The following is a 21,085-nucleotide window of genomic DNA, read 5'->3' on the forward strand; positions in this document are numbered from 1 at the left end:
TTTACACAACACTACCCCCTTTACACAACTCTACCCTCTGCACATTACAGTGCCCCTTTACACAACACTACCCCCCTTACATCACTGTGTCCGCAGTTCCCTTTTCACAGCACTGCCCCCCTTTACATTGCAGCGCCCTTGAGATCTTGGTGCACCTTTACATAACACAGCGCCCCTTAACACAGCACAGAGCCCCTTTTAATGTGAGCCTCCCCTGTATAGTCCTCCGGTACCTTTGGCAGGGCAGAGGCACTAATCCTCCTGAAGTATCCTCTCCCGGGCCTCCAGCCAGACCACCGATGTCATCCTCACAGCATGCTGCAGATTGAGTCAGAGAACGAGAGTCTTCATATTGACAAGCCAATCACCCGCTTGTTGACAACTCGGGCACCTCCCGCCCCTCAGTCCCAATCTGCAACTCCTCCCACCCCTGCCCTGCCCACTGTGAGGATGACATCGGTGGCCAAGGTGGGAGGTCCGGGAGAGGATACCTGGCAGTGGCACCGTCCGGACAGGACTGTCACTTGGTCTGGTTCCAGACCGCGGTCCTCCATTTAGTGACCACTGCTTTGGGTCAACCTCAGTCCTCAAGAACCCCCAACGGGCCATGATTTGGGAATTTCTCTCAGATAAAACAGCTCTCCAAAATACCAAACCATTGACTCTGACTTAAAGCACCCGTGCAAGATGAAGGAAAACCTGCAAACATGACCTGGTGGGGGTTCTGGAGGACTGAGGTTGAGAACCATTGCTCTAGAACAGTGATGGGGAACCTCGGCACCCCAGATGTTTTGGAACTACATTCCCCATGATGCTCTTGCACTCTGCAGTGTAGTGGAGCATCATGGGAAATGTAGTTCCAAAACATCTGGGGTGCCGAGGTTCTCCATCATTGATCTAGATGATACATTGTTTCTGCTCTTTCTTATGATCTGAGATGAGACATTTGTGGGGGTCATAGAACCCGAAAAGGAAGGTCAGTGACTCCGACCAGAACCTCATCCGGAACGTCTCCATTCTACCAGAACACAGAGAACTTCTATAGAACGTGTCGGAGGTCCAACTCCACATCCTTCAGATGTATTTATTTAGTTCAGTGCCCGCCCCTGAGCAGCTTACAATCCGTCCCCATCCCACATACTGGGAACCAGTTCACCTACCAGCCAGTCTTCGGAGTGGAAAACCCAGCGCTGGACTAGAAGGCCCATCACCGGGACCCCCTGAGGTGGGTATGTAGAGCTCCGCCTTCTAATCTGATTGGGTCTCTGGAGGTGGGAGATGAACCATGGAGGCCTCATCCATTCAGAGAGGGAGGACACACTGTACATGGGGGCCTCTCTTTATGTTTGTGGCCCCCGACTGGCTCAGAAGATCCCTCTCCCGTGTCTCTGGGTGGTAACACCTCACCATAGGAGGCAGATAATGGCCAGCCTCACCTGATACAGAAATATAGAAGTCTCTGGTGTGAAATGAAAATAAGTCCAGGTGAAATGCTGCGCCCACTACGAGGGGACACAATGCTCCCCACCCTATGTGATGTATGGGGGCAGGGCCTTCACACGGGTCTGATGAATGAAGTCCCTTGAGTTATACAAAGAATTTGTACTGCGTCCAATGCACACCTTAGACCCCATAATGACCGGGGGTGGGAGACTCCGATGTGTCAGGTGTACCGAGCACTACTGACATATAGGGCAGTATACACCCAATGTGTGTGCCCCCTTCACCAGGGCCTGGGAAGGTTGGGGCGTTCAATAAAAGGGAAGGGTGAGTGGTCCAATATGACTCCTTCATCAAAGCTTTCTAGTGGTGAAGGGGTTCTGTGTGCCCCCTTCATCAGACCCGGGGATGGTAGAGGGGTTCTATGTTAACCTTTATCAGGGCCCGGGATGGTAGAGGGGTTCTATGTTCCTCTTCATTAGGGCCGGGGATGGTAGAGGGGTTCTATGTTCACCTTCATCAGAGCCCGGGGATGGTAGAGGGGTTCTATGTTCACCTTCATCAGGGCCGGGGATGGTAGAGGGGTTCTATGTTCATCTTCATCAGGGCCCGCGGATGGTACAAGGGTTCTATGTTCACCTTCATCAGACCCGGGGATGGTAGAGGGGTTCTATGTTCACCTTCATCAGGACCCGGGGATGGTAGAGGGGTTCTATGTTCATCTTCATCAGGGTCGGGGATGGTAGAGGGGTTCTATGTTCACCTTCATCAGAGCCCGGGGATGGTAGAGGGGTTTTATGTTCATCTTCATCAGGGCCCTGGGATGGTAGAGGGGTTCTATGTTCACCTTCTTCAGACCCGGGGATGGTAGAGGGGTTCTATGTTCACCTTCATCATGGCCCGGGATGGTAGTGGGGTTCTATGTTCACCTTCATCAGGGTTGGGGATGGTAGAGGGGTTCTATGTTCACCTTCATCAGGGCCCGGGGATGGTAGAGGGGTTCTATGTTCACCTTCATCAGGGCCTGGGGATGGTAGAGGGGTTCTATGTTCACCTTCATCAGGGTCGGGACGGTAGAGGGGTTCTATGTTCATCTTCATCAGGGTCGGGGATGGTAGAGGGGTTCTATGTTCACCTTCATCAGGGTAGGGGATGGTAGAGGGGTTCTATGTTCACCTTCATCAGACCCAGGGATGGTAGAGGGGTTCAATGTGACTCTAGCAAAGCTTTGGAATGGTGTAGGGGTTCAGTGTGCCCCCTTCATCATGGCCCAGGAAGTATAGGGATCTATGTTCACCTTCTTCAGGGCCCAGGAAGGGTGGGGTATTTCTGAGCTTCTAAGAAGGGGGTCACACAACACCCCACTATTATCCCCCAGGGTTTGATGAAGGGGGCACATTGAGATAAACCCCCCACCACCCCGGGGCTCTGATGTATTCAGGTTTATACAATGGTCATACATATAGAAGGGTACGAAGGTGCGGCATGGAGGAATTGAGGTTGGACACCCAACATTTTGGGGTCCCCCTTTTTTTGAGGAAGACCCCCCTCTTACCTTCATACATCTTATTCTATGTCTGTCCTCAGAGGTGACGTGTTCTCCGGGTGTCGCTCCTTTCCTCTCAGCTCCTCTATAAACACACCGTGTACAGAACAACCACTGAGCCTAAAGGAGAACTCCACCAACAAATGAATCCATCGCTCTGGTGTGTCAGGAGGACGGAAGGTGGAGGATGGAGGGTGGAGGATGGAGGGTGGAGGATGGAGGACGGAGGGTGGAGGATGGAGGGACGGACGGAGGACCTGACACCCAATGGAGGGAAGAAATTCATAATAACGGTAATAGATTCTCTCATCCATCTCCTCCCCCCATATACAGATACATACAGATGTAGGTGGAGATAGGTGACCGATACGACTACATGGAGAGAGGAGACCCAATAGAATAATAGGGATCTCATTATACCATGAAGGACAATCGCCCTCTGATGACCTGGAGATGGGTAGAAGGATGGAGGAACGTTGTCCAGGTGGAGGTGAAAGGTCGGATCTTCCTTAGGTTGGTCGGAAGGAAGTTTTTGGCCTTCAAAGCACCTTGTTGGCGGCTGAATGACTCCCACCATTCAGTTTAGGGGGTCCCATTACATCTGCTGACCCTCCTTCATTATGGGCCCCTCCGAGCCGGTACAATGATAGGATTGTCTCTCTGTCCCGGACCCCTCGATTTCCGCTCTGCCTCTGGGGGCCAACCCAGTCCAGGTCCCTCTCCTCCCTTCCCCCCCGGTCCTTACACCGCACAGCACCATTGTTTTCTGTTCTCCTGGATTTTAGGTCTCTTCAATCCTCCTGATGAAGCTTTTCCCGGGAAATGTGTTGAGATTTCTTCCCCCAGCAGTACCGAGCGATCGTTCTTCCACCCGGATATGTTCCATAAACTGATGTGACGTTTCATGTCTGTTCCTTCCCAGAAAGTCCCATGTGGATTTATATTCATATTAGGGATGTGCTGCTATTTGTACTCACCCACAACACTAACAATTCAAAATGTCATTTATCATTATTTTTCTTTAAATGATAATATTTTAAATACAGTGTATTATAAATGTATAACATAAAACAATATTAGAAAATAAATAATATAATAATACTCTTTTATATGTAATAATCTGATAAAAACTAAAAAACATATAAAATAAATTATGAGCATAATGGAATGAAATATTAATAATACTTTGTTTAAATATATATATAATTAAACATAATTAAACAAAGTATTATTAACCACTTGAGATCCGCGCTATTGCCAAATGACGGCTACAGCGCGGATCTCCTTTTCCGGGATGACGTCAATAGACGTTGTCCCGTGTACGAGCGGCCTGCGCGCCCCCTGAGGGGCGCGCGCGGCGCGCTCTGTGATCGGCGAGTCCATGAGACTCGCCTGATCACCGATCCGCCAATGACAGCTGATCAGGTGACATAACGGAGCCGGCAATCGGCTAGTATTCCTCCTCGCGCTGACAGCGCGAGGAGAAAAAAAAAAAAGCCGATCACCGGCGGCCGTGATCGGGACATCAGTCCCAATCACGGCCAGCAATACAAGCGACCACCTGCCCCCTGCCAGTGCCCACCTGCCCCCTGCAGTGCCATCCTGAATAAAAGTAAGTGCCCCCCGTCAGTGCCACCCAGCAGTGCCCATAGTGCCCACAGTGCCACCCACAGTGCCACCCAGCAGTGCCACCCACAGTGCCACCCACAGTGCCCACAATCTGCCTCAAAGGTGCTGCACCCCAGTGCCGCCCATCAGTGCCCAGCAGTGCCGCCCATCAGTGCCCAGCAGTGCCACCTATCAGAGCCACCTATCAGTGCCACCTATCAGTGCCCATCAGTCCCATCTATCAGTGGTACCTATCAGTGCCCATCCGTGCCACCCATCCGTGCCACTTATCCGTGCCACCCATCCGTGCCATCTTATCTGTGCCCATCTTTGCCCATCAGTGCCGCCTTATCTGTTCCCATCGGTGCCGCCTTATCTGTGCCTATTAGTGCCGCCTTAACTATGCCTATCAGTGCCCACCAGTGCAGCCTATCAGTGCCCACCAATGCAGCCCATCAGTGTCCACCAGTGCAGCCTATCAGTGCCGCCTCATCAGCACACTTCAATGAAGGAGAAAAATGACCTGTTTGCAAAATTTTATAACAAACTATTAAAACATGAATTTTTTTTTTGCATCTTTTTTTGTTTGTTTAGGAAAAAATAAAACTCCGAGCTGTAACTAAATACCACCAAAAGAAAGCTCTATTTGTGGGAAAAAAATGATAAAATTTTCATTTGGGTACGGTGTTGTATGCCCGCGTAATTGTCATTCAAAGTGCATCAGCGCTGAAAGCTGAAAATTGGCCTGGGCAGGAGGGGGGTTTAAGTGCCCAGTAAGCAAGTGGTTAATATTTAATTCATTATGCTCATAATTTATGTTATATGATTTTTTTTAATTATTATTATTATTATGTATAAAGTTGTATTCCTTTATATGTTGTACAAAAATCGGATTATTACATATAAAAGAATATTATTATATTTATATTATTTATTTTATATTTATATATATTTTTATCATTATACTTTAAAATGTATTTTTATACATAACCCTATATAAACAAAGTATTATTAATATTTAATTCATTATGCTCATAAGTTATTTTATGTGTTTTTTTTTTAATTATTATGTATTATGTTGTATTTTTTATATGTGCTATATATATATATATATACAAATAATATAAATATAAAAATTAATTTTTACAGTATGCATATTGATAAATATAAAATATGTAGAACATAAAAATACAATTTTATATATGGGTTATTTTATATGTATTTATTGATCTTATATGTACAATGAAAAAAAAAAAAAACCAATACATATTTAGTAAACAATTATTGTCGTTATTATCATTGTATAAATAACAATATACAAATATGTAATAATAATAATTGATCATAGTAACTGCTGTGTCACGTGGCGCCCTCTGGCGGTCACTTTGTATGACTGTCAGTCCGTCTCTGTATGGGTGTCGCTGTGCCGGGAGCCACCAGGTGGCGAGGTTGTTGCCGCTAGAAGTCACGCTGCTGGAAGGAGGTGTGAAACGCACAAGGCGGAAGCGTTGTGGAGCGCACGAAGCGGAAGTGTGAGCGAAGCCCTTGAAACGCAAGTGAACCGCACAAGGCGGAAGCTCCGTGGAACGCAAATGAGATGAGCTTGCCATGACCCGGAAGTAGAGTGACCCCCACTGTCAGTGGCTGTGGGCTGCAGGTCAGTGTTGCTGGGGGGATCTGGAGGGGGGTCTCCAATACAGGACCTCATGGGGGGCCCCCAATAACACATTCAGGGGCCCAGTTGATTCCATAGCAGGTGGCTAGCCAATCAGGGAGCAGCTGGAGTGGAGAGCCAGCACCTGATTGGCTGCTGTGCGGGTGGGGAGCCCCAGGATTTATCATAAGAAAATATTTCTATAGTATGAGAATTATAATGTACAGCAGGAAGGAAAAGATCAGCCAGACCCCCATTGTTCTACATGAAATCTGGCTTCACCCCGGGGCTGCAGATATAAATAATAACAATAGAGATACGGTGCTAATTATTATAATAGAGGGTTTATATAGAGACAGCGCTTTACACTATAGAGGTATAATACAACCCAATACAAGAGGGTTAGGAGGGACCTGGTCCCAAGAGCTTACAATCTATATGAGACGGACAAGTGATACATAAGCTAATAACAATGGGGGATGAGCTGACAGAGAATGCTGCAGTTCAGTTGTTGGGTGGAGGAGGGATAGACTTCACTATAGGGATGAGCTCCGGGGATCACCTAAAGAAGGGGACAAAGTAGGAGATAGACAGATTGGGGTGAAGAGTTCCAGAGGAAAGGAGAGGCTCTAGAAAACTCCTGGAGGTGAGCATGGGAGGAGGAAATGAGGAGTGGATAGGATGGTGGGAGCAGACCCAGGGAGGAGGTGTAGATAGAGGATAGAAGGGATCTGAGGTCAGGGCCCTGGAGGACCCCTATGGAGAGAACAGGAAGGGACAGAGTTGTAGGTCTGAGGTCAGAGCCTTGGAGGAGCCCCTATGGAGAGAAGAGGAGGGGATGGAGTTGTAGGTCTGAGGTCAGAGCCTTGGAGGAGCCCCTATGGGGGGAAGAGGAGGAGATGGAGTTGTAGGTCTGAGGTCAGAGCCTTGGAGGAGCCCCTATGGGGGGAAGAGGAGGAGATGGAGTTGTAGGTCTGAGGTCAGAGCCTTGGAGGAGCCCCTATGGGGGGAAGAGGAGGAGATGGAGTTGTAGGTCTGAGGTCAGAGCCTTGGAGGAGCCTTATGGGGAGAAGAGGAGGGGATGGAGTTGTAGGTCTGAGGTCAGAGCCTTGGAGGAGCCCTATGGGGGGAAGAGGAGGAGATGGAGTTGTAGGTCTGAGGTCAGAGCCTTGGAGGAGCCCTATGGAGAGAACAGGAAGGGACAGAGTTGTAGGTCTGAGGTCAGAGTCTTGGAGGACCCCTATGGGGAGAAGAGGAGGGGATGGAGTTGTAGGTCTGAGGTCAGAGTCTTGGAGGACCCCTATGGGGAGAAGAGGAGGGGATGGAGTTGTAGGTCTGAGGTCAGAGTCTTGGAGGACCCCTATGGGGAGAAGAGGAGGGGATGGAGTTGTAGGTCTGAGGTCAGAGCCTTGGAGGAGCCCCTATGGGGAGAAGAGGAGGAGATAGAGTTGTAGGTCTGAGGTCAGAGCCTTGGAGGAGCCCTATGGGGAGAAGAGGAGGAGATGGAGTTGTAGGTCTGAGGTCAGAGCCCTATGGGGAGAAGAGGAGGGGGTGGAGTTGTAGGTCTGAGGTCAGAGCCTTGGAGGAGCCCCTATGGGGAGAAGAGGAGGAGATGGAGTTGTAGGTCTGAGGTCAGAGCCTTGGAGGACCCCTATGGGGAGAAGAGGAGGGGATGGAGTTGTAGGTCTGAGGTCAGAGCCTTGGAGGAGCCCTATGGGGGGAAGAGGAGGAGATGGAGTTGTAGGTCTGAGGTCAGAGCCTTGGAGGAGCCCTATGGAGAGAACAGGAAGGGACAGAGTTGTAGGTCTGAGGTCAGAGTCTTGGAGGACCCCTATGGGGAGAAGAGGAGGGGATGGAGTTGTAGGTCTGAGGTCAGAGCCTTGGAGGACCCCTATGGGGAGAAGAGGAGGGGATAGAGTTGTAGGTCTGAGGTCAGAGCCTTGGAGGAGCCCTATGGGGAGAAGAGGAGGGGATAGAGTTGTAGGTCTGAGGTCAGAGCCTTGGAGGAGCCCTATGGGGAGAAGAGGAGGGGGTGGAGTTGTAGGTCTGAGGTCAGAGCCTTGGAGGAGCCCCTATGGGGAGAAGAGGAGGAGATGGAGTTGTAGGTCTGAGGTCAGAGCCTTGGAGGACCCCTATGGGGAGAAGAGGAGGGGATGGAGTTGTAGGTCTGAGGTCAGAGCCTTAGAGGACCCCTATGGGGGGAAGAGGAGGAGATAGAGTTGTAGGTCTGAGGTCAGAGCCCTGGAGGATCTCTATGGGGAGAAGAGGAGGGGATGGAGTTGTAGGTCTGAGGTCAGAGCTTTGGAGGACCCCTATGGAGAGAAGAGGAGGAGATGGAGTTGTAGGTCTGAGGTCAGAGCCTTGGAGGAGCCCTATGGAGAGAAGAGGAGGAGATGGAGTTGTAGGTCTGAGGTCAGAGCCTAAGAGGACCCCTATGGAGAGAAGAGGAGGAGATAGAGTTGTAGGTCTGAGGTCAGAGCCCTGGAGGAGCCCAATGGAGAGAAGAGGAGGAGATAGAGTTGTAGGTCTGAGGTCAGAGCCCTGGAGGAGCCCAATGGAGACAAGAGGAGGAGATAGAGTTGTAGATCTGAGGTCAGAGCCTTGGAGGACCCCCATGGAGAGAAGAGGAGGAGATAGAGTTGTAGGTCTGAGGTCAGAGCCCTGGAGGACCCCTATGGGGAGAAGAGGAGGGGATAGAGTTGTAGGTCTGAGGTCAGAGCCTTGGAGGAGCCCTATGGGGAGAAGAGGAGGGGATAGAGTTGTGGGTCTGAGGTCAGAGCCTTGGAGGAGCCCTATGGGGAGAAGAGGAGGAGATGGAGTTGTAGGTCTGAGGTCAGAGCCTAAGAGGACCCCTATGGAGAGAAGAGGAGGAGATAGAGTTGTAGGTCTGAGGTCAGAGCCCTGGAGGAGCCCAATGGAGAGAAGAGGAGGAGATAGAGTTGTAGGTCTGAGGTCAGAGCCCTGGAGGAGCCCAATGGAGACAAGAGGAGGAGATAGAGTTGTAGATCTGAGGTCAGAGCCTTGGAGGACCCCCATGGAGAGAAGAGGAGGAGATAGAGTTGTAGGTCTGAGGTCAGAGCCCTGGAGGACCCCTATGGGGAGAAGAGGAGGGGATAGAGTTGTAGGTCTGAGGTCAGAGCCTTGGAGGAGCCCTATGGGGAGAAGAGGAGGGGATAGAGTTGTAGGTCTGAGGTCAGAGCCTTGGAGGAGCCCCTATGGAGAGGAGAGGAGGGGATGGAGTTGTAGGTCTGAGGTCAGAGCCTTGGAGGAGCCCCTATGGAGAGAAGAGGAGGAGATGGAGTTGTAGGTCTGAGGTCAGAGCCTTGGAGGAACCCCTATGGGGAGAAGAGGAGGAGATAGAGTTGTGGGTCTGAGGTCAGAGCCTTGGAGGAGCCCTATGGGGAGAAGAGGAGGAGATGGAGTTGTAGGTCTGAGGTCAGAGCCTAAGAGGACCCCTATGGAGAGAAGAGGAGGAGATAGAGTTGTAGGTCTGAGGTCAGAGCCCTGGAGGAGCCCAATGGAGAGAAGAGGAGGAGATAGAGTTGTAGGTCTGAGGTCAGAGCCCTGGAGGAGCCCAATGGAGACAAGAGGAGGAGATAGAGTTGTAGATCTGAGGTCAGAGCCTTGGAGGACCCCCATGGAGAGAAGAGGAGGAGATAGAGTTGTAGGTCTGAGGTCAGAGCCCTGGAGGAGCCCAATGGAGACAAGAGGAGGAGATAGAGTTGTAGGTCTGAGGTCAGAGCCTTGGAGGAGCCCTATGGGGAGAAGAGGAGGAGATGGAGTTGTAGGTCTGAGGTCAGAGCCTTGGAGGAGCCCCTATGGGGAGAAGAGGAGGAGATGGAGTTGTAGGTCTGAGGTCAGAGCCTTGGAGGAACCCCTATGGGGAGAAGAGGAGGAGATAGAGTTGTGGGTCTGAGGTCAGAGCCTTGGAGGAGCCCTATGGGGAGAAGAGGAGGAGATGGAGTTGTAGGTCTGAGGTCAGAGCCTTGGAGGAGCCCTATGGGGAGAAGAGGAGGAGATGGAGTTGTAGGTCTGAGGTCAGAGCCTTGGAGGAACCCCTATAGGGAGAAGAGGAGGAGATAGAGTTGTGGGTCTGAGGTCAGAGCCTTGGAGGAGCCCTATGGGGAGAAGAGGAGGAGATGGAGTTGTAGGTCTGAGGTCAGAGCCTAAGAGGACCCCTATGGAGAGAAGAGGAGGAGATAGAGTTGTAGGTCTGAGGTCAGAGCCCTGGAGGAGCCCAATGGAGAGAAGAGGAGGAGATAGAGTTGTAGGTCTGAGGTCAGAGCCCTGGAGGAGCCCAATGGAGACAAGAGGAGGAGATAGAGTTGTAGATCTGAGGTCAGAGCCTTGGAGGAGCCCTATGGAGAGAAGAGGAGGGGATAGAGTTGTAGGTCTGAGGTCAGAGCCTTGGAGGAGCCCTATGGGGAGAAGAGGAGGGGATGGAGTTGTAGGTCTGAGGTCAGAGCCTAAGAGGACCCCTATGGAGAGAAGAGGAGGAGATAGAGTTGTAGGTCTGAGGTCAGAGCCCTGGAGGACCCCTATGGGGAGAAGAGGAGGGGATAGAGTTGTAGGTCTGAGGTCAGAGCCTTGGAGGAGCCCTATGGGGAGAAGAGGAGGGGATAGAGTTGTAGGTCTGAGGTCAGAGCCTTGGAGGAGCCCCTATGGAGAGGAGAGGAGGGGATGGAGTTGTAGGTCTGAGGTCAGAGCCTTGGAGGAGCCCTATGGGGAGAAGAGGAGGAGATGCAGTTGTAGGTCTGAGGTCAGAGCCTTGGAGGAACCCCTATGGGGAGAAGAGGAGGAGATAGAGTTGTGGGTCTGAGGTCAGAGCCTTGGAGGAGCCCTATGGGGAGAAGAGGAGGAGATGGAGTTGTAGGTCTGAGGTCAGAGCCTAAGAGGACCCCTATGGAGAGAAGAGGAGGAGATAGAGTTGTAGGTCTGAGGTCAGAGCCTTGGAGGACCCCTATGGGGAGAAGAGGAGGGGATGGAGTTGTAGGTCTGAGGTCAGAGCCTTAGAGGACCCCTATGGGGGGAAGAGGAGGAGATAGAGTTGTAGGTCTGAGGTCAGAGCCCTGGAGGATCTCTATGGGGAGAAGAGGAGGGGATGGAGTTGTAGGTCTGAGGTCAGAGCTTTGGAGGACCCCTATGGAGAGAAGAGGAGGAGATGGAGTTGTAGGTCTGAGGTCAGAGCCTTGGAGGAGCCCTATGGAGAGAAGAGGAGGAGATGGAGTTGTAGGTCTGAGGTCAGAGCCTTGGAGGAACCCCTATGGGGAGAAGAGGAGGAGATAGAGTTGTGGGTCTGAGGTCAGAGCCTTGGAGGAGCCCTATGGGGAGAAGAGGAGGAGATGGAGTTGTAGGTCTGAGGTCAGAGCCTAAGAGGACCCCTATGGAGAGAAGAGGAGGAGATAGAGTTGTAGGTCTGAGGTCAGAGCCCTGGAGGAGCCCAATGGAGAGAAGAGGAGGAGATAGAGTTGTAGGTCTGAGGTCAGAGCCCTGGAGGAGCCCAATGGAGACAAGAGGAGGAGATAGAGTTGTAGATCTGAGGTCAGAGCCTTGGAGGACCCCCATGGAGAGAAGAGGAGGAGATAGAGTTGTAGGTCTGAGGTCAGAGCCCTGGAGGACCCCTATGGGGAGAAGAGGAGGGGATAGAGTTGTAGGTCTGAGGTCAGAGCCTTGGAGGAGCCCTATGGGGAGAAGAGGAGGGGATAGAGTTGTAGGTCTGAGGTCAGAGCCTTGGAGGAGCCCCTATGGAGAGGAGAGGAGGGGATGGAGTTGTAGGTCTGAGGTCAGAGCCTTGGAGGAGCCCCTATGGAGAGAAGAGGAGGAGATGGAGTTGTAGGTCTGAGGTCAGAGCCTTGGAGGAACCCCTATGGGGAGAAGAGGAGGAGATAGAGTTGTGGGTCTGAGGTCAGAGCCTTGGAGGAGCCCTATGGGGAGAAGAGGAGGAGATGGAGTTGTAGGTCTGAGGTCAGAGCCTAAGAGGACCCCTATGGAGAGAAGAGGAGGAGATAGAGTTGTAGGTCTGAGGTCAGAGCCCTGGAGGAGCCCAATGGAGAGAAGAGGAGGAGATAGAGTTGTAGGTCTGAGGTCAGAGCCCTGGAGGAGCCCAATGGAGACAAGAGGAGGAGATAGAGTTGTAGATCTGAGGTCAGAGCCTTGGAGGACCCCCATGGAGAGAAGAGGAGGAGATAGAGTTGTAGGTCTGAGGTCAGAGCCCTGGAGGAGCCCAATGGAGACAAGAGGAGGAGATAGAGTTGTAGGTCTGAGGTCAGAGCCTTGGAGGAGCCCTATGGGGAGAAGAGGAGGAGATGGAGTTGTAGGTCTGAGGTCAGAGCCTTGGAGGAGCCCCTATGGGGAGAAGAGGAGGAGATGGAGTTGTAGGTCTGAGGTCAGAGCCTTGGAGGAACCCCTATGGGGAGAAGAGGAGGAGATGGAGTTGTGGGTCTGAGGTCAGAGCCTTGGAGGAGCCCTATGGGGAGAAGAGGAGGAGATGGAGTTGTAGGTCTGAGGTCAGAGCCTTGGAGGAGCCCTATGGGGAGAAGAGGAGGAGATGGAGTTGTAGGTCTGAGGTCAGAGCCTTGGAGGAACCCCTATGGGGAGAAGAGGAGGAGATAGAGTTGTGGGTCTGAGGTCAGAGCCTTGGAGGAGCCCTATGGGGAGAAGAGGAGGAGATGGAGTTGTAGGTCTGAGGTCAGAGCCTAAGAGGACCCCTATGGAGAGAAGAGGAGGAGATAGAGTTGTAGGTCTGAGGTCAGAGCCCTGGAGGAGCCCAATGGAGAGAAGAGGAGGAGATAGAGTTGTAGGTCTGAGGTCAGAGCCCTGGAGGAGCCCAATGGAGACAAGAGGAGGAGATAGAGTTGTAGATCTGAGGTCAGAGCCTTGGAGGACCCCCATGGAGAGAAGAGGAGGAGATAGAGTTGTAGGTCTGAGGTCAGAGCCCTGGAGGACCCCTATGGGGAGAAGAGGAGGGGATAGAGTTGTAGGTCTGAGGTCAGAGCCTTGGAGGAGCCCCTATGGAGAGGAGAGGAGGGGATGGAGTTGTAGGTCTGAGGTCAGAGCCTTGGAGGAGCCCTATGGGGAGAAGAGGAGGAGATGGAGTTGTAGGTCTGAGGTCAGAGCCTTGGAGGAACCCCTATGGGGAGAAGAGGAGGAGATAGAGTTGTGGGTCTGAGGTCAGAGCCTTGGAGGAGCCCTATGGGGAGAAGAGGAGGAGATGGAGTTGTAGGTCTGAGGTCAGAGCCTAAGAGGACCCCTATGGAGAGAAGAGGAGGAGATAGAGTTGTAGGTCTGAGGTCAGAGCCCTGGAGGAGCCCAATGGAGAGAAGAGGAGGAGATAGAGTTGTAGGTCTGAGGTCAGAGCCCTGGAGGAGCCCAATGGAGACAAGAGGAGGAGATAGAGTTGTAGATCTGAGGTCAGAGCCTTGGAGGACCCCCATGGAGAGAAGAGGAGGAGATAGAGTTGTAGGTCTGAGGTCAGAGCCCTGGAGGAGCCCAATGGAGACAAGAGGAGGAGATAGAGTTGTAGGTCTGAGGTCAGAGCCTTGGAGGAGCCCTATGGGGAGAAGAGGAGGAGATGGAGTTGTAGGTCTGAGGTCAGAGCCTTGGAGGAGCCCCTATGGGGAGAAGAGGAGGAGATGGAGTTGTAGGTCTGAGGTCAGAGCCTTGGAGGAACCCCTATGGGGAGAAGAGGGGGAGATAGAGTTGTAGGTCTGAGGTCAGAGCCTTGGAGGAGCCCTATGGGGAGAAGAGGAGGAGATGGAGTTGTAGGTCTGAGGTCAGAGCCTTGGAGGAGCCCTATGGGGAGAAGAGGAGGAGATGGAGTTGTAGGTCTGAGGTCAGAGCCTTAGAGGAACCCCTATGGGGAGAAGAGGAGGAGATAGAGTTGTGGGTCTGAGGTCAGAGCCTTGGAGGAGCCCTATGGGGAGAAGAGGAGGAGATGGAGTTGTAGGTCTGAGGTCAGAGCCTAAGAGGACCCCTATGGAGAGAAGAGGAGGAGATAGAGTTGTAGGTCTGAGGTCAGAGCCCTGGAGGAGCCCAATGGAGAGAAGAGGAGGAGATAGAGTTGTAGGTCTGAGGTCAGAGCCCTGGAGGAGCCCAATGGAGACAAGAGGAGGAGATAGAGTTGTAGATCTGAGGTCAGAGCCTTGGAGGACCCCCATGGAGAGAAGAGGAGGAGATAGAGTTGTAGGTCTGAGGTCAGAGCCCTGGAGGAGCCCAATGGAGACAAGAGGAGGAGATAGAGTTGTAGGTCTGAGGTCAGAGCCTTGGAGGAGCCCTATGGGGAGAAGAGGAGGAGATGGAGTTGTAGGTCTGAGGTCAGAGCCTTGGAGGAGCCCCTATGGGGAGAAGAGGAGGAGATGGAGTTGTAGGTCTGAGGTCAGAGCCTTGGAGGAGCCCTATGGGGAGAAGAGGAGGGGATGGAGTTGTAGGTCTGAGGTCAGAGCCTTGGAGGACCCCCATGGGGAGAAGAGGAGGGGATGGAGTTGTAGGTCTGAGGTCAGAGCCCTGGAGGACCCCTATGGGGAGAAGAGGAGGGGATAGAGTTGTAGGTCTGAGGTCAGAGCCTTGGAGGAGCCCTATGGGGAGAAGAGGAGGGGATGGAGTTGTAGGTTTGAGGTCAGAGCCTTGGAGGACCCCTATGGAGAGAAGAGGAGGGGACAGAGTTGTAGGTCTGAGGTCAGAGCCCTGGAGGAGCCCTATGGAGAGAAGAGGAGGAGATAGAGTTGTAAGTCTGAGGTCAGAGCCTTGGGGGACCCCTATGGAGAGAAGAGGGGGAGATAGAGTTGTAGGTCTGAGGTCAGAGCCTTGGAGGAGCCCTATGGGGAGAAGAGGAGGAGATGGAGTTGTAGGTCTGAGGTCAGAGCCTTGGAGGAGCCCTATGGGGAGAAGAAGAGGGGATGGAGTTGTAGGTCTGAGGTCAGAGCCTTGGAGGAGCCCTATGGAGAGAAGAGGAGGAGATAGAGTTGTAGGTCTGAGGTCAGAGCCTTGGAGGAGCCCCTATGGGGAGAAGAGGAGGGGATGGAGTTGTAGGTCTGAGGTCAGAGCCTTGAAGGACTCCTATGTACAGAAGAGGAGGGGATGGAGTTGTAGGTCTGAGGTCAGAGCCTTGGAGGAGCCCCTATGGGGAGAAGAGGAGGAGATAGAGTTGTAGGTCTGAGGTCAGAGCCTTGAAGGACTCCTATGTACAGAAGAGGAGGGGATGGAGTTGTAGGTCTGAGGTCAGAGCCTTGGAGGACCCCCATGGGGAGAAGAGGAGGGGATGGAGTTGTAGGTCTGAGGTCAGAGCCCTGGAGGACCCCTATGGGGAGAAGAGGAGGGGATAGAGTTGTAGGTCTGAGGTCAGAGCCTTGGAGGAGCCCCTATGGAGAGGAGAGGAGGGGATGGAGTTGTAGGTTTGAGGTCAGAGCCTTGGAGGACCCCTATGGAGAGAAGAGGAGGGGACAGAGTTGTAGGTCTGAGGTCAGAGCCCTGGAGGAGCCCTATGGAGAGAAGAGGAGGAGATAGAGTTGTAAGTCTGAGGTCAGAGCCTTGGGGGACCCCTATGGAGAGAAGAGGGGGAGATAGAGTTGTAGGTCTGAGGTCAGAGCCTTGGAGGAGCCCTATGGGGAGAAGAGGAGGAGATAGAGTTGTAGGTCTGAGGTCAGAGCCTTGGAGGACCCCTATGGAGAGAAGAGGGGGAGATAGAGTTGTAGGTCTGAGGTCAGAGCCTTGGAGGAGCCCTATGGGGAGAAGAGGAGGAGATGGAGTTGTAGGTCTGAGGTCAGAGCCTTGGAGGAGCCCTATGGGGAGAAGAAGAGGGGATGGAGTTGTAGGTCTGAGGTCAGAGCCTTGGCGGACCACTATGGAGAGAAGAGGAGGGGATGGAGTTGTAGGTCTGAGGTCAGAGCCCTGGAGGACCCCTATGGGGAGAAGAGGAGGAGATAGAGTTGTAGGTCTGAGGTCAGAGCATTGGAGGACCCCTATGGAGAGAAGAGGGGGAGATAGAGTTGTAGGTCTGAGGTCAGAGCCTTGGAGGAGCCCTATGGGGAGAAGAGGAGGAGATGGAGTTGTAGGTCTGAGGTCAGAGCCTTGGAGGAGCCCTATGGGGAGAAGAAGAGGGGATGGAGTTGTAGGTCTGAGGTCAGAGCCTTGGAGGAGCCCTATGGAGAGAAGAGGAGGAGATAGAGTTGTAGGTCTGAGGTCAGAGCCTTGGAGGAGCCCCTATGGGGAGAAGAGGAGGGGATGGAGTTGTAGGTCTGAGGTCAGAGCCTTGGAGGAGCCCCTATGGGGAGAAGAGGAGGAGATAGAGTTGTAGGTCTGAGGTCAGAGCCTTGAAGGACTCCTATGTACAGAAGAGGAGGGGATGGAGTTGTAGGTCTGAGGTCAGAGCCTTGGAGGACCCCTATGGACAGAAGAGGAGGGGATGGAGTTGTAGGTCTGAGGTCAGAGCCCTGGAGGAGCCCTATGGAGAGAAGAGGAGGAGATAGAGTTGTAGGTCTGAGGTCAGAGCCTTGGAGGACCCCTATGGAGAGAAGAGGAGGGGATGGAGTTGTAGGTCTGAGGTCAGAGCCTTGGCGGACCCCTATGGAGAGAAGAGGAGGGGATGGAGTTGTAGGTCTGAGGTCAGAGCCTTGGAGGAGCCCCTATGGGGAGAAGAGGAGGGGATGGAGTTGTAGGTCTGATGTCAGAGCCTTGGAGGAGCCCCTATGGGGAGAAGAGGAGGGGGTGGAGTTGTAGGTCTGAGGTCAGAGCCTTGGAGGAGCCCCTATGGAGAGAAGAGGAGGGGATGGAGTTGTAGGTCTGAGGTCAGAGCCTTGGAGGAGCCCCTATGGGGAGAAGAGGAGGAGATGGAGTTGTAGGTCTGAGGTCAGAGCCTTGGAGGATCCCCTATGGGGAGAAGAGGAGGAGATAGAGTTGTAGGTCTGAGGTCAGAGCCTTGGAGGAGCTCCTATGGGGAGAAGAGGAGGAGATGGAGTTGTAGGTCTGAGGTCAGAGCCTTGGAGGAGCCCTATGGGGAGAAGAGGAGGGGATGGAGTTGTAGGTCTGAGGTCAGAGCCTTGGGGGACCCCTATGGAGAGAAGAGGGGGAGATAGAGTTGTAGGTCTGAGGTCAGAGCCTTGGAGGAGCCCTATGGGGAGAAGAGGAGGAGATAGAGTTGTAGGTCTGAGGTCAGAGCCTTGGAGGACCCCTATGGAGAGAAGAGGGGGAGATAGAGTTGTAGGTCTGAGGTCAGAGCCTTGGAGGAGCCCTATGGGGAGAAGAGGAGGAGATGGAGTTGTAGGTCTGAGGTCAGAGCCTTGGAGGAGCCCTATGGGGAGAAGAAGAGGGGATGGAGTTGTAGGTCTGAGGTCAGAGCCTTGGCGGACCACTATGGAGAGAAGAGGAGGGGATGGAGTTGTAGGTCTGAGGTCAGAGCCCTGGAGGACCCCTATGGGGAGAAGAGGAGGAGATAGAGTTGTAGGTCTGAGGTCAGAGCATTGGAGGACCCCTATGGAGAGAAGAGGGGGAGATAGAGTTGTAGGTCTGAGGTCAGAGCCTTGGAGGAGCCCTATGGGGAGAAGAGGAGGAGATGGAGTTGTAGGGCTGAGGTCAGAGCCTTGGAGGAGCCCTATGGGGAGAAGAAGAGGGGATGGAGTTGTAGGTCTGAGGTCAGAGCCTTGGAGGAGCCCTATGGAGAGAAGAGGAGGAGATAGAGTTGTAGGTCTGAGGTCAGAGCCTTGGAGGAGCCCCTATGGGGAGAAGAGGAGGGGATGGAGTTGTAGGTCTGAGGTCAGAGCCTTGGAGGAGCCCCTATGGGGAGAAGAGGAGGAGATAGAGTTGTAGGTCTGAGGTCAGAGCCTTGAAGGACTCCTATGTACAGAAGAGGAGGGGATGGAGTTGTAGGTCTGAGGTCAGAGCCTTGGAGGACCCCTATGGACAGAAGAGGAGGGGATGGAGTTGTAGGTCTGAGGTCAGAGCCCTGGAGGAGCCCTATGGAGAGAAGAGGAGGAGATAGAGTTGTAGGTCTGAGGTCAGAGCCTTGGAGGACCCCTATGGAGAGAAGAGGAGGGGATGGAGTTGTAGGTCTGAGGTCAGAGCCTTGGCGGACCCCTATGGAGAGAAGAGGAGGGGATGGAGTTGTAGGTCTGAGGTCAGAGCCTTGGAGGAGCCCCTATGGGGAGAAGAGGAGGGGATGGAGTTGTAGGTCTGATGTCAGAGCCTTGGAGGAGCCCCTATGGGGAGAAGAGGAGGGGGTGGAGTTGTAGGTCTGAGGTCAGAGCCTTGGAGGAGCCCCTATGGAGAGAAGAGGAGGGGATGGAGTTGTAGGTCTGAGGTCAGAGCCTTGGAGGAGCCCCTATGGGGAGAAGAGGAGGAGATGGAGTTGTAGGTCTGAGGTCAGAGCCTTGGAGGATCCCCTATGGGGAGAAGAGGAGGAGATAGAGTTGTAGGTCTGAGGTCAGAGCCTTGGAGGAGCCCCTATGGGGAGAAGAGGAGGAGATGGAGTTGTAGGTCTGAGGTCAGAGCCTTGGAGGAGCCCCTATGGGGAGAAGAGGAGGGGATGGAGTTGTAGGTCTGAGGTCAGAGCCTTGGAGGAGCCCCTATGGGGAGAAGAGGAGGGGGTGGAGTTGTAGGTCTGAGGTCAGAGCCTTGGAGGAGCCCCTATGGGGAGAAGAGGAGGAGATAGAGTTGTAGGTCTGAGGTCAGAGCCTTGGAGGAGCCCTATGGAGAGAAGAGGAGGAGATGGAGTTGTAGGTCTGAGGTCAGAGCCTTGGAGGAGCCCTATGGAGAGAAGAGGAGGAGATGGAGTTGTAGGTCTGAGGTCAGAGCCTTGGAGGAGCCCTATGGGGAGAAGAGGAGGAGATGGAGTTGTAGGTCTGAGGTCAGAGCCTTGGAGGAGCCCTATGGGGAGAAGAAGAGGGGATGGAGTTGTAGGTCTGAGGTCAGAGCCTTGGAGGAGCCCTATGGAGAGAAGAGGAGGAGATAGAGTTGTAGGTCTGAGGTCAGAGCCTTGGAGGAGCCCCTATGGGGAGAAGAGGAGGAGATGGAGTTGTAGGTCTGAGGTCAGAGCCTTGGAGGAGCCCCTATGGGGAGAAGAGGAGGGGGTGGAGTTGTAGGTCTGAGGTCAGAGCCTTGGAGGAGCCCCTATGGGGAGAAGAGGAGGAGATGGAGTTGTAGGTCTGAGGTCAGAGCCTTGGAGGAGCCCTATGGGGAGAAGAGGAGGAGATAGAGTTGTAGGTCTGAGGTCAGAGCCTTGGAGGACCCCTATGGGGAGAAGAGGAGGAGATAGAGTTGTAGGTCTGAGGTCAGAGCCTTAGAGGAGCCCTATGGGGATAAGAGGAGGAGATGGAGTTGTAGGTCTGAGGTCAGAGCCCTGGAGGACCCCTATGGGGAGAAGAGGAGGGAATAGAGTTGTAGGTCTGAGGTCAGAGCCTTGGAGGAGCCCTATGGGGAGAAGAGGAGGGGACAGAGTTGTAGGTCTGAGGTCAGAGCCCTGGAGGAGCCCCTATGGGGAGAAGAGGAGGGGATGGAGTTGTAGGTCTGAGGTCAGAGCCTTGGAGGACCCCTATGGAGAGAAGAGGAGGAGATAGAAGTGTAGGTCTGAGGTCAGAGCCTTGGAGGACCCCTATGGAGAGAAGAGGAGGGGATAGAGTTGTAGGTCTGAGGTCAGAGCCTTGGAGGAGCCCTATGGGGAGAAGAGGAGGAGATGGAGTTGTAGGTCTGAGGTCAGAGCCTAAGAGGACCCCTATGGAGAGAAGAGGAGGAGATAGAGTTGTAGGTCTGAGGTCAGAGCCCTGGAGGAGCCCAATGGAGAGAAGAGGAGGAGATAGAGTTGTAGGTCTGAGGTCAGAGCCCTGGAGGAGCCCAATGGAGACAAGAGGAGGAGATAGAGTTGTAGATCTGAGGTCAGAGCCTTGGAGGAGCCCTATGGAGAGAAGAGGAGGAGATAGAGTTGTAGGTCTGAGGTCAGAGCCCTGGAGGAGCCCAATGGAGACAAGAGGAGGAGATAGAGTTGTAGGTCTGAGGTCAGAGCCTTGGAGGAGCCCTATGGGGAGAAGAGGAGGGGATGGAGTTGTAGGTCTGAGGTCAGAGCCTTGGAGGACCCCCATGGGGAGAAGAGGAGGGGATGGAGTTGTAGGTCTGAGCTCAGAGCCCTGGAGGACCCCTATGGGGAGAAGAGGAGGGGATCGAGTTGTAGGTCTGAGGTCAGAGCCTTGGAGGAGCCCTATGGGGAGAAGAGGAGGGGATAGAGTTGTAGGTCTGAGGTCAGAGCCTTGGAGGAGCCCCTATGGAGAGAAGAGGAGGAGATAGAGTTGTAAGTTTGAGGTCAGAGCCTTGGGGGACCCCTATGGAGAGAAGAGGGGGAGATAGAGTTGTAGGTCTGAGGTCAGAGCCTTGGAGGAGCCCTATGGGGAGAAGAGGAGGAGATGGAGTTGTAGGTCTGAGGTCAGAGCCTTGGAGGGGCCCTATGGGGAGAAGAGGAGGGGATGGAGTTGTAGGTCTGAGGTCAGAGCCTTGGGGGACCCCTATGGAGAGAAGAGGAGGAGATAGAGTTGTAGGTCTGAGGTCAGAGCCTTGGAGTTCCCCTATGGGGAGAAGAGGAGGGGATAGAGTTGTAGGTCTGAGGTCAGAGCCTTGGAGGAGCCCTATGTGGAGAAGAGGAGGGGATAGAGTTGTAGGTCTGAGGTCAGAGCCTTGGAGGAGCCCCTATGGGGAGAAGAGGAGGAGATAGAGTTGTAGGTCTGAGGTCAGAGCCTTGGAGGAGCCCCTATGGGGAGAAGAGGAGGGGATGGAGTTGTAGGTCTGAGGTCAGAGCCTTGAAGGACTCCTATGTACAGAAGAGGAGGGGATGGAGTTGTAGGTCTGAGGTCAGAGCCTTGGAG

The 21,085-nt window shown here is 53.3% G+C and overlaps 1 protein-coding gene and 1 long non-coding RNA gene across 3 annotated transcripts in view; both read left to right on the forward strand.

Moving 5' to 3' along the window:
• Window positions 1-21,085, forward strand: part of LOC143960021 (uncharacterized) — a 236,931-nt gene that overhangs the window by 65,786 nt on the left and 150,060 nt on the right. The gene's annotated exons all lie outside the window — the stretch shown is intronic.
• LOC143960005 (gastrula zinc finger protein XlCGF48.2-like) overlaps window positions 6,122-21,085 on the forward strand; it is a 49,280-nt gene continuing 34,316 nt past the window's right edge. For both annotated transcript variants that reach the window (XR_013270242.1, XM_077468256.1), the window contains exon 1: window positions 6,122-6,251. The gene's annotated coding sequence lies outside the window, so the exon portion shown is untranslated. The remainder of the gene's footprint in view (window positions 6,252-21,085) is intronic.

Source organism: Lithobates pipiens, unplaced genomic scaffold (genome assembly GCF_037356315.1).
Source record: "Lithobates pipiens isolate NorthernLeopardFrog02 unplaced genomic scaffold, aLitPip1_a1.2 Scaffold_79, whole genome shotgun sequence".
Taxonomy (NCBI): domain Eukaryota; kingdom Metazoa; phylum Chordata; class Amphibia; order Anura; family Ranidae; genus Lithobates; species Lithobates pipiens.